Genomic DNA, 13,670 nt, shown 5'->3' with positions numbered 1-13,670 from the left:
TTGTGTTTAATGACGAATATTTAGAAGCCTTTAACACCCTCAAAGCCAAGTTGGTCTCTGCTCCTGTGATCACAGCACTAGACTGGGGACAAGAGTTTGAATTGATGTGTGATGCAAGTGATTATGCAATAGGTGCTGTGCTGGGACAGCGGAAGGGCAGAATGTTTCATACCATATATTATGCTAGCAAAGTTTTGAATGATGCTCAGATTAACTATGCCACCACTGAGAAAGAATTACTGGTAATCATTAATGCACTTGAGAAATTTTGATCTTATCTGGTGGGATAAAAGATAGTGATTTACATTGATCACGTAACAATTAAATATTTGTTGTGCAAAGCTGATCCAAGCCACGATCTATCAGATGGATACTGCTGCTTCAAGAATTTGATTTAGTCATCAAGGACAAGAAAGGTTCTGAAAATGTGGTAGCAGACCACCTATCCAGATTAGTGAATGAAGAGGTCACTTTAAAGGAGGATGAAATAAAAGATAAATTTCCTGATGAATCTTTGTTTGTGATTGCAGGGAGACCCTGGTTTGCTGATATGGTTATTTTCAAGGCAGCAGGTGTCATTCCCAAAGACCTCAATTGGCAGCAGAGAAAGAAATTCTTCCATGATGCCCGACATTATATTTGGGATGATCCACACTTGTTTAAAGTAGGTGCAGATAATCTTCTTCGAAGTTGTGTGATAAGTGAGGAGGCCAAGGGTATATTGTGGCATTGTCACAATTCACCATGTGGAGGGCATTATGGCGGAGACAAAACAACAACTAAGGTTTTACAGTCAGGATTTTTCTGGCCAACTCTCTTTAAAGATGCCCATCACCATGTCTTAAAGTGTGACCAATGCCAAAGAATGGGGGGGATTTCCCAAAGGAATGAGATGCCTCTACAAAACATTATGGAAGTTGAAGTTTTTGATTGCTGGAGTATTGATTTCATGGGTCCATTTCCTTCATCTGCAGGAAATGAATACATTTTGGTAGCTGTTGATTATGTGTCTAAATGGGTGGAAGCTATGGCCACTTCAAGAAATAATGCTAAGACTGTGGTGAAGTTTATCAAGAAGAATATTTTTGCTCGATTTGGGGTACCTCGAATCTTAATCAGTGATGGTGGTTTGCATTTTTGTAATACTCAACTTCAAAAGGTGTTGAGTCAATATCATGTGAATCATAGAGTGGCATCCCCCTACCACCCTCAAACTAATGGGCAAGTCAAAGTATCCAACAAAGAATTAAATAAAATACTAGAGAAAACAGTGGCGTCAACCAGAAAAGATTGGTCAGCCAAATTGGAAGATGTACTATGGGCTTACAGAACTGCATTCAAAACTCCAATTGGCTTTTCTCCTTTTCAACTGCTGTATGGAAAATCATGACATTTACCAGTTGAAATGGAACACAAGGCATATTGGGCTTTGAAATTTCTGAATTTTGATGAGAAGGCATCCAAGGAGCATAGAAAGATCCAATTGTTGGAGCTGGAGGAAATGCGATTCACAGCTTATGAATCCTCAAGACTTTACAAAGAAAAAGTCAAGACCTATCATGATAAAAATCTATTGAAGAAAGACTTCAAACCGGGACAACAGGTACTACTTTTTAATTCAAGATTGAAATTATTTCCCGGTAAGCTGAAATCCAAATGGTCTGGACCCTTTGTTATCAAGAAAGTTCGATCTTATGGTGCAATAGAGCTATAACCCACAATCTCAGAATCCTGGCAGAACATGGGCAGTAAATGGTCAGAGGTTGAAACTGTATCATGGTGAAGAATTTATACGGGCACACAAAACTGTACATTTGATCACCCATTGAGGTAAAAGCATCACGCTAATGACGTTAAAGAAGCGCTTTCTGGGAGGCAACCCAGTTTTAATTTCTGTTATTTTTTTTCATGCATTGTATGATTGGAATTTGCTTAATGATCTTTTGAAAAGAGGGTGTTTCAACTTATTTTGAAGGATAGATATAAGAGTTTCAAATTTCTTGAGGAAGGGACTGAAAAATAACTCAGAAATTTTTTCTGACAATCAGTCTTTTCGCTAAGCGCATCTTTTGTCATGCGCTAAGTGCATCTTTTGTCATGTGCTAAGCGGAGAGTCTCTAGCACTTAGCGCTCAACCCTTGCATCTCAAGCTGATTTGGTCTGCTAAACTGGCTAAGGCTGAGCTAAGCCCATTTCCATTTGATCTGAATTCAGCTAAGCGATGGCCTGCTCGCTAAGCTCATCGTATTCATTGGCTAAGCGCGAGACGTCGCCGCTAAGCCCATTTCGATGCGGCCTAAATTGGGGTTCATTAAGCTAAGCTCTACTCATGCCAGCTAAGTCAAAATCCTTGCGGCCATAGTAGCGCTAAGCGATTCATCTTCTGCTAAGCGCATGCCTCTCTGTATTCAAGATACATTATTTTAGCTAAGCCGGCCCAGAGTCAGGCTTAGCGAGAGTTGCAGGTTTTATGACCTGTAGAATTCGCTAAGCGCCCCTTCTGTGCGCTAAGCCAAGCTTTATGAATTTTTTTTTCTTCAGATTTTGAATTTCAAACTTGGGCTAAGCACGCAGTTCCACTAAGCGAACTACTTTGAGAAACCAAATGTCTCTCTGGCTAGCTTAGCGCTGCGGTCCGCTAAGCGAGAGGGTAAAAAATTGCTTAAGTAAGTGTAACATCAGTTACACTTACCTTTGCCAAAAAATTTCTGAACATTGCTTGCATCTTCTCTCTCACACCCAATCTCGAGCATTCTTTCTTTCTTTGTGCATCTTCACACATCATTAGCTATGAAAGATCCAAGTAAGTTCCTCATTCCTTTTTTTCTTTTCTCTTTTATTTTGTTGAACCTTAGGTTAGAAAACCATAGATTTAGCTTTTGATTGTTAGGGTTTGAATGATTTTATATTAGTGAAAGATTAGGACCTTATACATGATTGTGTTGTGTAGATAGTTTTGACTGGTTTGCATGTTTGATATGCCTTTTAGAGGCTCAAAAATAAAGGAGAAAACGAACTTCGTTTTCTGCGTTTTTCTGGAAAACGCGATGAATTCGCTAACCGAACATGCTACGCTAAGCGAGTTCATCAATATTCATTGAATATATGCATTTTCAGATGAACTCGCTAAGCGCACCTACTGTGTTGAGCGAGTTCATCTTTTGAGGATGAACACTCATCCTCCTGTTGAGATGCTTGTGGCTAAGCGAGGCTGATTCGCTAAGCCCAGGTAACTTAGTCAAATTTTTTGTTTTTTTTTTAAAGTCACACGCTAAGCTCAGACTATGTGGGCTAAGTGCAATTTCTTCGCGGTAGCTATTATGCTGAGCCTGGCCTATCTCGGCTAAGCTCATTTCATTGCAATAGCCATTGGGCTAAGCGAGCCTGGCTCGCTAAGCCCACTAACTTAGATAGATTTCTAAAATCTATGGTTCTACTAAGTGCAGCCCTGCTGAGCTTAGTGCATATCTTTTGCAGTCTTGATTCGGCTTATGCGCACACTGTTTCGCTAAGCCGACGTGTTATATTTCTGAGGGCATGTTGAGCGAGTTGTATCCCGCTAAGTGCCCATCGTTAATTTCAACCCTTTATTTATGCTTTTTAACTTGAATAAATTTGGTCGAAGGTGAATTTGGAGTTCTTTTTATTTACAGATGGCATCAAGGAAAAGGAAAACCAGGGCCTCAGCAGGTGACAACCATTCATCATCCACTCTAGCTCCCCTGTCAGCAACAATATGATCGGATGTCCAGAGCTCCCAAACCTTAGTCCCTATGCTACAGAGCTTATTCCAAGGGCAGGTTATTATCATGCAAAAATTGTGAGAATTGGCTCACCAAAGGCCAATTATAACTATGGAGTAGTTCCTTGAGCAAGTAGCATGGCCTGGAGCTCTATCTTCAATGATGAGACCCAATGAGGCTGCTCCTCATGAGCTCACACCTGCACGGGTTGAACCAGTGCCACTGATCCATAATCCCTAGTGGCGAATCCACTTTCTCCTAAGCTTGAAGCAGTTCCCCCATTTCCACCAATTATTATCATCTCTGATTCCCCATTCGGAGAAGCTGCTGCTCCCCCTGATTCCCCAGTTGGAGAAGCTACTGATCTCTCTGATTCCCTATCTGGAGAAGCTGTTGCTCTCTCTGATTCCCCTGTTTTCCATCTAATAGGTGAGGAGGAGGCTCAGACTCAGGATACCCAGGATCTGTCTCAGGACTTTTAAATTCTTGATGATTTTGCTTTTTGGATAATGATTATAACTATATTAGTTTCAGTACATTGTTTTTTTTAGTAATTTTGATTTACGTTTATATATACTTGTGCTTTTTATGGATAGTTAGTATGCATGTTTTGAAGCATACAAAACCGTTCAAGGCAATTTGCCCCAAATTTGGGGGAGTTAACCGAGATGTAAAGTGGAAGGTAAAACACATCAGAACACAAAAAAAATAAGTCGTGTTAAAAAAAAACAAACAAACAATCAAAGAAACTGTGTTGTTGTAATAAGGTCAAATACAAGTTAAAGTGAAAGGCTAGTGAGCAAGCTAATTGTATTGAAAAGACTACTGGGATAAGTCTAGGATTTGTGCTCTCTTAGAATCTAAGCTTTTGAATCCTAGAAAAACCAATTATTTTTGTAGCCAAACCTCACTACAAGCCTGTGAATGTCCTTCTGATTCTATTTTTGCATTTTTGACTTTATGGCTTGAGATGAAGTTCAAAGATTGGACCTCTTGCTAGTTGTTATTGATGGATAGCTTAAACACTTATGCTTGAGTGAAACAGTAGCCATGAGACTGTGGTTTAAGCTACTTTCCTTGATATCTGTCTTATGCCTACCTTCAATTAATTGTACAGGATACATTTTATGTAGAAGCAAAGACCTTGATTTTGATTATGACATATGATCATGATGTTTTGATGCCATATAAACATGCGCTTCTCAAGTTAAGATCAAGACAAAAATCCAAGAGATTCAAGATACATCATCAAGAAGATCTCTAGTTATTTAGGAAGGGAATTCCAAATTGATACAGCAAGAGCTTTGGCCAAGAAACTTAAGCAAAAATGTCTTTTTCAAGAGATTTACTCTCTGGTAATCGATTACTAGAGGATATAATCGATTACCAGTGGCCAAAATGATTTATAACAGCCATTACAAAATTGAATTTAAATTTTACACTGTGTAATCGATTACACATGGATGGTAATCGATTACCAGCAGTTACTGAACGTTTTGATTCAAATTTTAAAGCCTATAATCGATTACCCAAATCTTGTAATCGATTACTAGAGGAGATTTTCAGAAAAATATTTCCAAGAGTCACATTTGTTCAAATGGTTTTTACATGGCCATCAAAGGTCTATTTATATGTGACTTGGAACACGAATTTGCTTAGAGTTTTTTAGAACAAAAAGTCTTATCCTCTCAAAATGAAAAATCATCTTATCCTCTTAAGAATTCCTTGGCCAATACACTTGAAATTCAATAAGGAATTATTTAAGTGCTCAATTGTTCAATCTATCTCTTTCAAGAGAGATTGCTTCTTCTCTTCATTCTATTTCTCAAAAGGGATTAAGAGACTGAGGGTCTCTTGTTGTAAAGAAATCTGAACACAAAGGAAGGGTTGTCCTTATGTGGTTCATAACTTGTAAAGGGATTTTGCAAGATAGTGGAACTCTCAAGCGGGTTGCTTGGGGACTGGACGTAGGCACAAGGGTGTGGCCGAACCAGTATAAATCTGAGTTTGCATTTTCTCTTCCCTTAAACTCCTTTATTGTTTATTGCTTATTGTTTCTATTTAGTAAGATTAATTTGCATTATTATTTAGGAGTTCATTTTTAAAAGGAATCTTGGGTTGTTGGGTTAAAATCAAAATAGAATTTTTGATTAGGAAAAGATTGTGATATCTTAATTCAACCCCCCCTTCTTAAGATATCTGAGGCCACTTGTCTAACAAATGGTATCAGATCTTCATTCTTGTATAAAGTTTAGAAGCTTCAAGAATAATGGCCTCAACAAACTTCTTATTCCCAGAAGGAAACTCAATAAATAGGCCTCCTATTTTTAATGGAGAAGGTTACCACTACTGGAAAACCCGAATGCAAATTTTCATTGAGGCAATAGACTTAAACATTTGGCAAGCCATAGAAGTTGGACCTTATGTACTCACCATGGTGGCTGGGAATACTACAATTGAGAAACCTATAGTAGAGTGGTCTGAAGATGAAAGAATATTAGTGCAGTACAATTTAAAGGCTAAAAACATCATTATTTCTACCCTAGGAATGGATGAATATTTTAGGGTTTCAAATTGTAAGAGTGCTAAGGATATGTGGGACACTCTACAAGTTACACATAAGGGAACAACTGATGTCTAACGATCTAGGATAAATTCTTTAACTCATGAGTATGAATTATTTAGGTGAAGACAAATGAAAGTATACAAGACATGCAGAAAAGATTCACACATATAGTTAATCATCTTGCATCATTAGGAAGAATTTTTCCAAACGAAGATCTCATAAATAAAGTGTTAAGATGTCTAAGTAGAGAGTGGCAACCAAAAGTAACAGCCATCACAAAATCTAGAGATTTAACTATTATGTCTCTTACTACACTATTTGGAAAATTACAGGAACATGAGATGGAGTTGCATAGACTAAATCAACATGAAGAAAATGATAAGAAGAAGAAGGGAATTTCTCTTAAAGCCTCATCTTCAATCCAAGAGGAAAGTGACATACAAGATTCAATTGACTTAGATGAAGATGAAGATCTTAGCCTTTTTGTCAAAAGATTCAACAAATTTATTAGAATGAGAGAAAGTCAAAGAAGACAAAACTTCAAACCTAAAAGAAGTACTGAAGAGTCATCTCAAATCCCAAAGTGCTTTGAGTGCAATCAACCCAGACATCTGAGGGCTGATTGTCCAATCTTTAAGAGAAAGATAAAGAAGTCTGAAAAGAAGACTATTGGAGATAAGAAGGCAAAGAAGGCCTATATCACATGGGATGATAACGACTTAGAATCGTCTGATGATTCTGAAAAAGAAATGGTTAATCTATGTCTAATGGGCAAAAATTATGAAAGCGACGAAGAGGTATCTTTGAAGAAGAAATGGTACATAGATAGCGGCTGTTCAAAGCATATGACGGGAGATTCATCAAAGTTCACACATATCTCTCCCAAGAAAAGTGGGCATGTTACTTATGGTGATAACAACAAAGGTAGAATTCTTGGAGTTGGAAAAATAGAACAAATGCACATTCATGGACAAGATTCTAAAGGAAAAGGAGAAGGAAGCAATGAAGATCCTCCAGTATAAAACTGTGTTTGCATTCTCTCTTCCCTTATCTCATTTATTTTGTTGCAATCAATTTTGTCTTTCATGTTTAAAGAACATTATTAAATTCATTGCTGCTTCTTCTGCATTCTGAGCCTATTCCTCTTAAGTTATTGAGCCCGCTGGTCCAACATCTTCCTTGTAGATACTTGATGTAAATACCTGTATATCTATTTAATGATGTTTTATGTGTTCTCTGTGTTATCAGTACGTCATTTCAGTGTGCTTTTGCCTTGATCACGTAGATGCATGCTTTGTTAGGATCATTCAACAGTGGAAACTGGTCTGATTCTTAGCACTTGATAGGACAGGGCTAGTTTATCGTATTATCATGAGGGATCGGGGTACGGTAATCTAGTTGTTTTTATGTTTGTCTTAATGCAGTTTTGGTCAAGTTCAGTCCAACAAGAGGAATTTGAGGATGATGCTTGATCAGGATTAGGCTAGACTATCATGAGGAATCGGGGTTTAGCATTTCAGGAGACACCATAGAACACATGAGCATTATTAAGTAGAGAATATCCTTATAACATCAGGCACCTAATAGGAAGTCCAACACGTTGTCTACTTGTCTTTACACATCATTTCCCATGGGATTTTCTTGTTAATAGTTAGTTTACATACCTGTTCATAGTCCACACATATCTTTTCATACAAGACACCTTTCACTGAATATAGCTTTACCAAGTAACATAAGTTCCCCGAGTGTTCGATACTCAGTTCTTACCGTTTTATACTACTTGCGCGATCTGGTGCACTTGTCGGGCTCGACCAGTGATGAACTATTTAAAAGCTACAAGGACTTGTAGCCAGAGAAGAAGGACTTGGGTGGCAAAGTGGATAGTATGGCGACTAAGAGGGATGGGCTTGCCAGGTAATTGCTAATTTAGAGGCTCGACTTACAGAGTCAAAGTCCAGGCTGGAGGAGTCCGAGCTATGGGCTGCCCAAGAAAAGAGGCTAGTAGGGAGCTTGAGGAAGAGTTGCTTTTGTACAAGAAGAATCATGGAGAAACATGAGAAATGCTTTCAGAAGGCTGTTAGGCAGGCCGGTTTCTTTGAGAATGACCTTGTGTCTAAGGTGCTACGAAGCAAGGCAATGTGACTTGTGTCTAGGGTGCCTTTGTCTTTATATTTTTTATTCTTTTGTTGGAATTTGGTCGTATAGGCCTTGTAATTATGACAATTATTTTTGTTCTCTTCAATGCACATGTTTTCCTTCGATGACATATTTTGCACTATATGTCTTGTATGTATGTCATGTATTTTACCTTTATTTTTGCAATGCTTCGTACTTATGGTCATATGAATAGGTTGTCATGATGTAGAATCTTTGACATCGTAGGAAGCAAGACCTTGTTGATGTAGAGGTAGGACCATGGCGGTCTTGTAAAGAGTAAAGTGTGGCGAAGTCATCTTAGGTTTGATTTCAACTTGGTTAAAGGTCTTGTCACCCCTTTGGTAGGACTTCCTTCTGGTTTGTGGAGCTTCTCCCCTGATGGTTGTGAGGAGTTATGTTTGACTTGCCCCTAATTGAAGGTCTTGCGAACCAGTTTGGGGGTAGGTCGCTTGACCTGCTTCCTTATCTGATGGTTATGAGGAGTAAATGTGAGTTGTACCTAATTGAAGGTCTTGTCATGCAATCTGGTGGTGAATCGTCTTGACCTGCAAAGCTACTCCTCTAATGGTTATGAGGAGTAAGTATGACTTTGACCTAATTAAAGGTCTTGCCGAATAGTGTGGTGGCAGTTCATTTTGTTGAAGTTAGACCTTGGACGATGGTTGTCATAGTTGCTGCGAGTAAGTTGACCAAGGGGGTATCTTGGGTTTGGTAGAAGTGTGTACCAAGGGTGGACCTTGAGTTTTGTAGAAGTGTACCAAGGGCGGACCTTGGGTTTTTGATAAGCTTGTATTCCTACACAGATAAAAGTTAGGAATAGAAAAGATTCTCAAGGATAGACCTTACATACCTTGAGTTCCTATAGAGATGGAACTTAGTAATAAAAAGGGCTCATCAAGGGTGAACCTTGGGTTTCTTGAGCCTTGGACCGGAGACGTGTTTGCCTTGGGTTTTGTGAAGCCTACGAAGCTGTATTGAGGGTTACTAAGGATGGGCCTTGTATTTTGTTGAACTGTAAGGATAAGTAAGCGCGGAGCTTGGGTTTGACGAGTCTTGTGTGCAGCGTAAGTGTTGTGCTCTTATATACATGACACTCGCCATGGGTGGCATGTATTAGAGACAAATTGGTGTGCTCTTGCATACATGTCTCTTACAAAGTGGCAGGTACTAGATACATGGTGGTGTAAATCGATATGACTCACCAAGGGCGAACCTTGGGTTTTGCGAGCCCTTGGGAGTATGAACCAGGGAATTGTCTATCCTAGATTCAATTATTTCTTTAATTGTAAGTTACTCAAATAAAAAATAAGGAGAAGTTAACTTAAAGAAATATAAACACAACAGAAAGTAAAAGAGATTAAGGAAATAGAGAATGCAAAACCGGATTTATATTGGTTCGGCCACAACCCGTGCCTACGACCAGTCCCCAAGCAACCCGCTTGAGATTTCCACTATCCTTGTAAAATCCTTTACAAGCAATGAACCACAAAGGACTTCCTTCTTTTGTGTTCAGTGATTACAACCAAGAAGTTATTCCCACTTCTTGCAATGAACCCCAAGGAATGTTGGTCCCTTGTGTTCAATGATAACAACCAAGAAGTTATACCCACTTCTTGCAATGAACCCAAAAGGCGTTGGTCTTTTGTGTCCAGTGTTCAACCAAGAAGCAAATCCCGCTTCTTGCAATGAACCCAAGGAACGTTGGTCCCTTGTGTTCAGTGTTTGCAACCAAGAAGACCTTCTCTTGAAAACAGTCACTAAGAGTAGGTCTCTTGAAAAGCTTTTTGTAAGAATGGAGGAGAGGAAGAAAAATAGAATAGCACAAGTTTTTGCCCAATGAAATTTTCTTGACAAAGCAAGTGTTGAACAAAAACTCTTAGAAAGATGTTGAGAATTAGTGTTAATAAGTTTTCTGAAATTCGTGCCATGGTCACATATTTATAGTCATTTGATGGCTCTTGAAGAACCATGTTAAAAGTTGTGACTCTTGGCAAAAACTAGTCACTTTAAAAGTTGTGACTCTTTGGCAATTTATTTTTCAAAACTAGTCATTGGTAATCGATTAACATTATGGTGTAATCGATTACACAGTTTATTTTATCAAAGGTTGTGACTCTTCATGTTGAAGTTTGAAAGTCAACGTTCAGAACTACTGATAATCGATTACAAATATTGTGTAATCGATTACACTATTTTGAAAATATTTTGTCACAAGTTATGACTCTTGAGATTTGAAATTCAACGTTCAAAAACATTGGTAATCGATTACATGCCCATGGTAATCGATTACTACTTTGTAAAATAGTTATAAAACTGTTTTGTGCTTCTGGTAATCGATTACTGCCTTATGGTAATCAATTACCAGAGAGTAAAAACTTTGGTAAAAGATTTTTCTTTGAAAAATTCTTTTGTACAAATTGTGCTATTCAATCTTTTCTTTGAAAAATTCTTTTTATACTTATCTTGATGTTTTTCTTGAGGTTCTTGCATATCTTATGTCTTCTCTTGAATCTTTACTTGAATCTTCTGGATTTCTTTAATCTTGTTTGAATGTATCTTTTTAAAAATCTTTGGCATCATCAAAATAATCTTGGAAGCTTTGCTTCTACAATCTCCCCCTTTTTGATTATGACAAATCCTTAAATCAAGATAATATATGCAATATTTGATCTATCGTTCACTCATCTCTTTCTGCCCCTTTCTTTTTGAATTTATGCTTAATTTAAAACTTAGTAAATATAATATCTTGATTTCTAAAATACCCATTCTCTCCCCCTTTGGCAACATCAAAAGGCCAAAGTGCGTGAAAAAATAAAATCATACATAAATAATTTTAAAACATACACAAAACATAATTTTAATAACACATTCATAAATTTCAGTCATAGTCATATATCAACAAAATAGCCTAGTTTAAACGCATCAACTTAATAACCAAGTTCAGTTATAATCAACTAAGTACCAAATAAGTAAACAAGGTAACCAAGTTCAGAAAATAAACAACTAACATAATGTCACAAAATATAGCCAGATACACGACAAAGAATTATTAATCTAAATCTATGAAGGCGGTGGTGGAAGGTCGAAGCACTGACGGATGAAACTCACATCCTCTTCAAGCCGATCAATATGAGTATCCATGTCTGCAAATTGTGTATCAATGCGACTTTCCAGGGTGTCAAAACGCTCACCGACATACGTGTGTAGTCCATCTAGTCTATCGAGAATGCTTTTCATAAGGGATGAAGAGTCATCCCTCTGAGGAGGTGGTGATGGAGAGCGGTCCTTTGCTGCTTGTGCAGGAATGTCCTTCTTCACCCAAGAGCCATCACGCTCTTTGCGGTATCCGAAGGAAGTAACTACTCCTGCCCCGTTAGAAAATGATCTCTTGACTTGAACAAATGTCTCAGAGTCAAGAAGGACATCGAAATGACGCAAGAATAGAGTAATTAGATGAGGATAAGGAAGGGGTGTTTTTGATCGTAATGCCTTTTGCATGCGATATCTGACAAGTTGGGCCCAGTCGATTTGACGACTGGTAAGTAAAACCCACATGACAACCAAGTCTTCCTCAGAAACCTGAGCAAAATTAGATGACAGAGGAAGAAGGATACACACAATCAGATAGTGCATGATGCGGCATTCAAATGCCAATGATCCGGCAAGTAATCTACCAGTCATATTCGCTTAATTGGTGCAAACCAACCTGCAGGCATCATGACCGGAGAAATCAAACTTCCAGTCCTCATCAATGATGCCCTCAAATGGTACACCATCACTAGACAATTAGGTTAACTCAAGGAAAAGGGATTCATCAATAACCATTTTAATCCCATATACCTCAGAAACTAGAGTACCCTCCTGAATTTCTAAATTTGAATAAAAAGCTCTAACTAATTCAGGATAGAAAGGAAGTTTCATAGACATGAATTCGATTAACCCGGAGTTCTGAAATGCTTGAAAACAGTCAAACATTTCATCATCAAAGAACTTCAAGTCAAGAAACTTAGGGTCTAGTATAGAATGAGAGGAGAAAAAGGAAGTGTACCAGATACGTTGTTCTTTTGAAGAAAACAACATGGAAGATGAAATGGAAGGAGGAATTGGTGCTGTCTGCGCTCTAGAGGCTCCATGACTTCGAGTTTCGGTGGCCGCAGATGAGGTCGAAACGCCCTTTCTTTTCTTTGATGATTCTGCCATTTTAGGAGTTTTTTTGAAAGTTTTGATCGGTAGAGATAAAAGAGGATAAAAAATGATGAAGAATGGGCTTTGTGGGAGGTGATTTGGTTAAGAAATGAGAAAGTTATACGAATTTTAAGTTTTGGGGGTAAGGAGTGCCGCAGAGAAGAAGAAACGCGACTCTGCATTTCTGTCTGCTTCATATTTATAGGAAGAGATGAGTTGTAATCGATTACAACTTTCTTGAAATCGATTACGTAATCGATTACACATAGTAGTAATCAAATACCAGAGAACTAAACACTAAATACTAAGTATCAAATAACAATCATCAACACATATCATGGTAATTCTTTACTTAATTCAATTATTTTAGCATATCAACAAAATTTAATCATATTATACATAATCAATTTAAGCATAATCAACTAAAAATTCAATCAATCATGTATATTAATTTTTTTTAAAACTAAATATGGTTGATTAATCATAGTAAATTTTAATATAACCAAACAGTTTCAACAATTATTTTCTGTTAGCCACAATAATAACTTAACTAAAAATACTAATCATACCTTAATTCATAGAGATAGTTTAGATGTTACCTCTTTTGAGATTTTACTGATAGTGTTGTCAAGAAGATGTTTTAAGAGACAATCTACATTTTTGAGAGTCATCCTCCTCGCTTTCATAGTTCTTTGTTAAGAGGTTGATCTCTTCTTTCTTAGAGCCTTCAGATGAATCAATATCGTCCCAAGCAATGTAGGCTTTCTTAGCCTTCCTTTCTCCATAATTTTTCTTTTCAGTTTTCTCAGTCCATTGCTCATTTGTTGGACAATTTGCCTTTATATGTCCAGGTTGATTGCACTTGTAACACCTTAGGGTTGGAGAAGTCTCTTGTGATCCCTTATTTTGATTGAAATTTCGAGGTCTTTGATTTCTTCTTGTTTTGATAAATTTGTGAAATCTTTTCACAAATAGAGAGAAGTCTTCTTCATCATCCGAGTCCTCGTTGTCAATATCTT

At 37.6% G+C, this 13,670-nt stretch overlaps 1 pseudogene; it reads left to right on the top strand.

The window, feature by feature from the left end:
* Window positions 1–13,670, top strand: part of LOC102666006 (uncharacterized) — a 64,956-nt pseudogene that overhangs the window by 25,938 nt on the left and 25,348 nt on the right.

The sequence above is a fragment of the Glycine max genome, chromosome 11 (assembly GCF_000004515.6).
Source record: "Glycine max cultivar Williams 82 chromosome 11, Glycine_max_v4.0, whole genome shotgun sequence".
NCBI lineage: Eukaryota > Viridiplantae > Streptophyta > Magnoliopsida > Fabales > Fabaceae > Glycine > Glycine max.
This window is presented reverse-complemented; position numbering and strand designations above follow the sequence as displayed.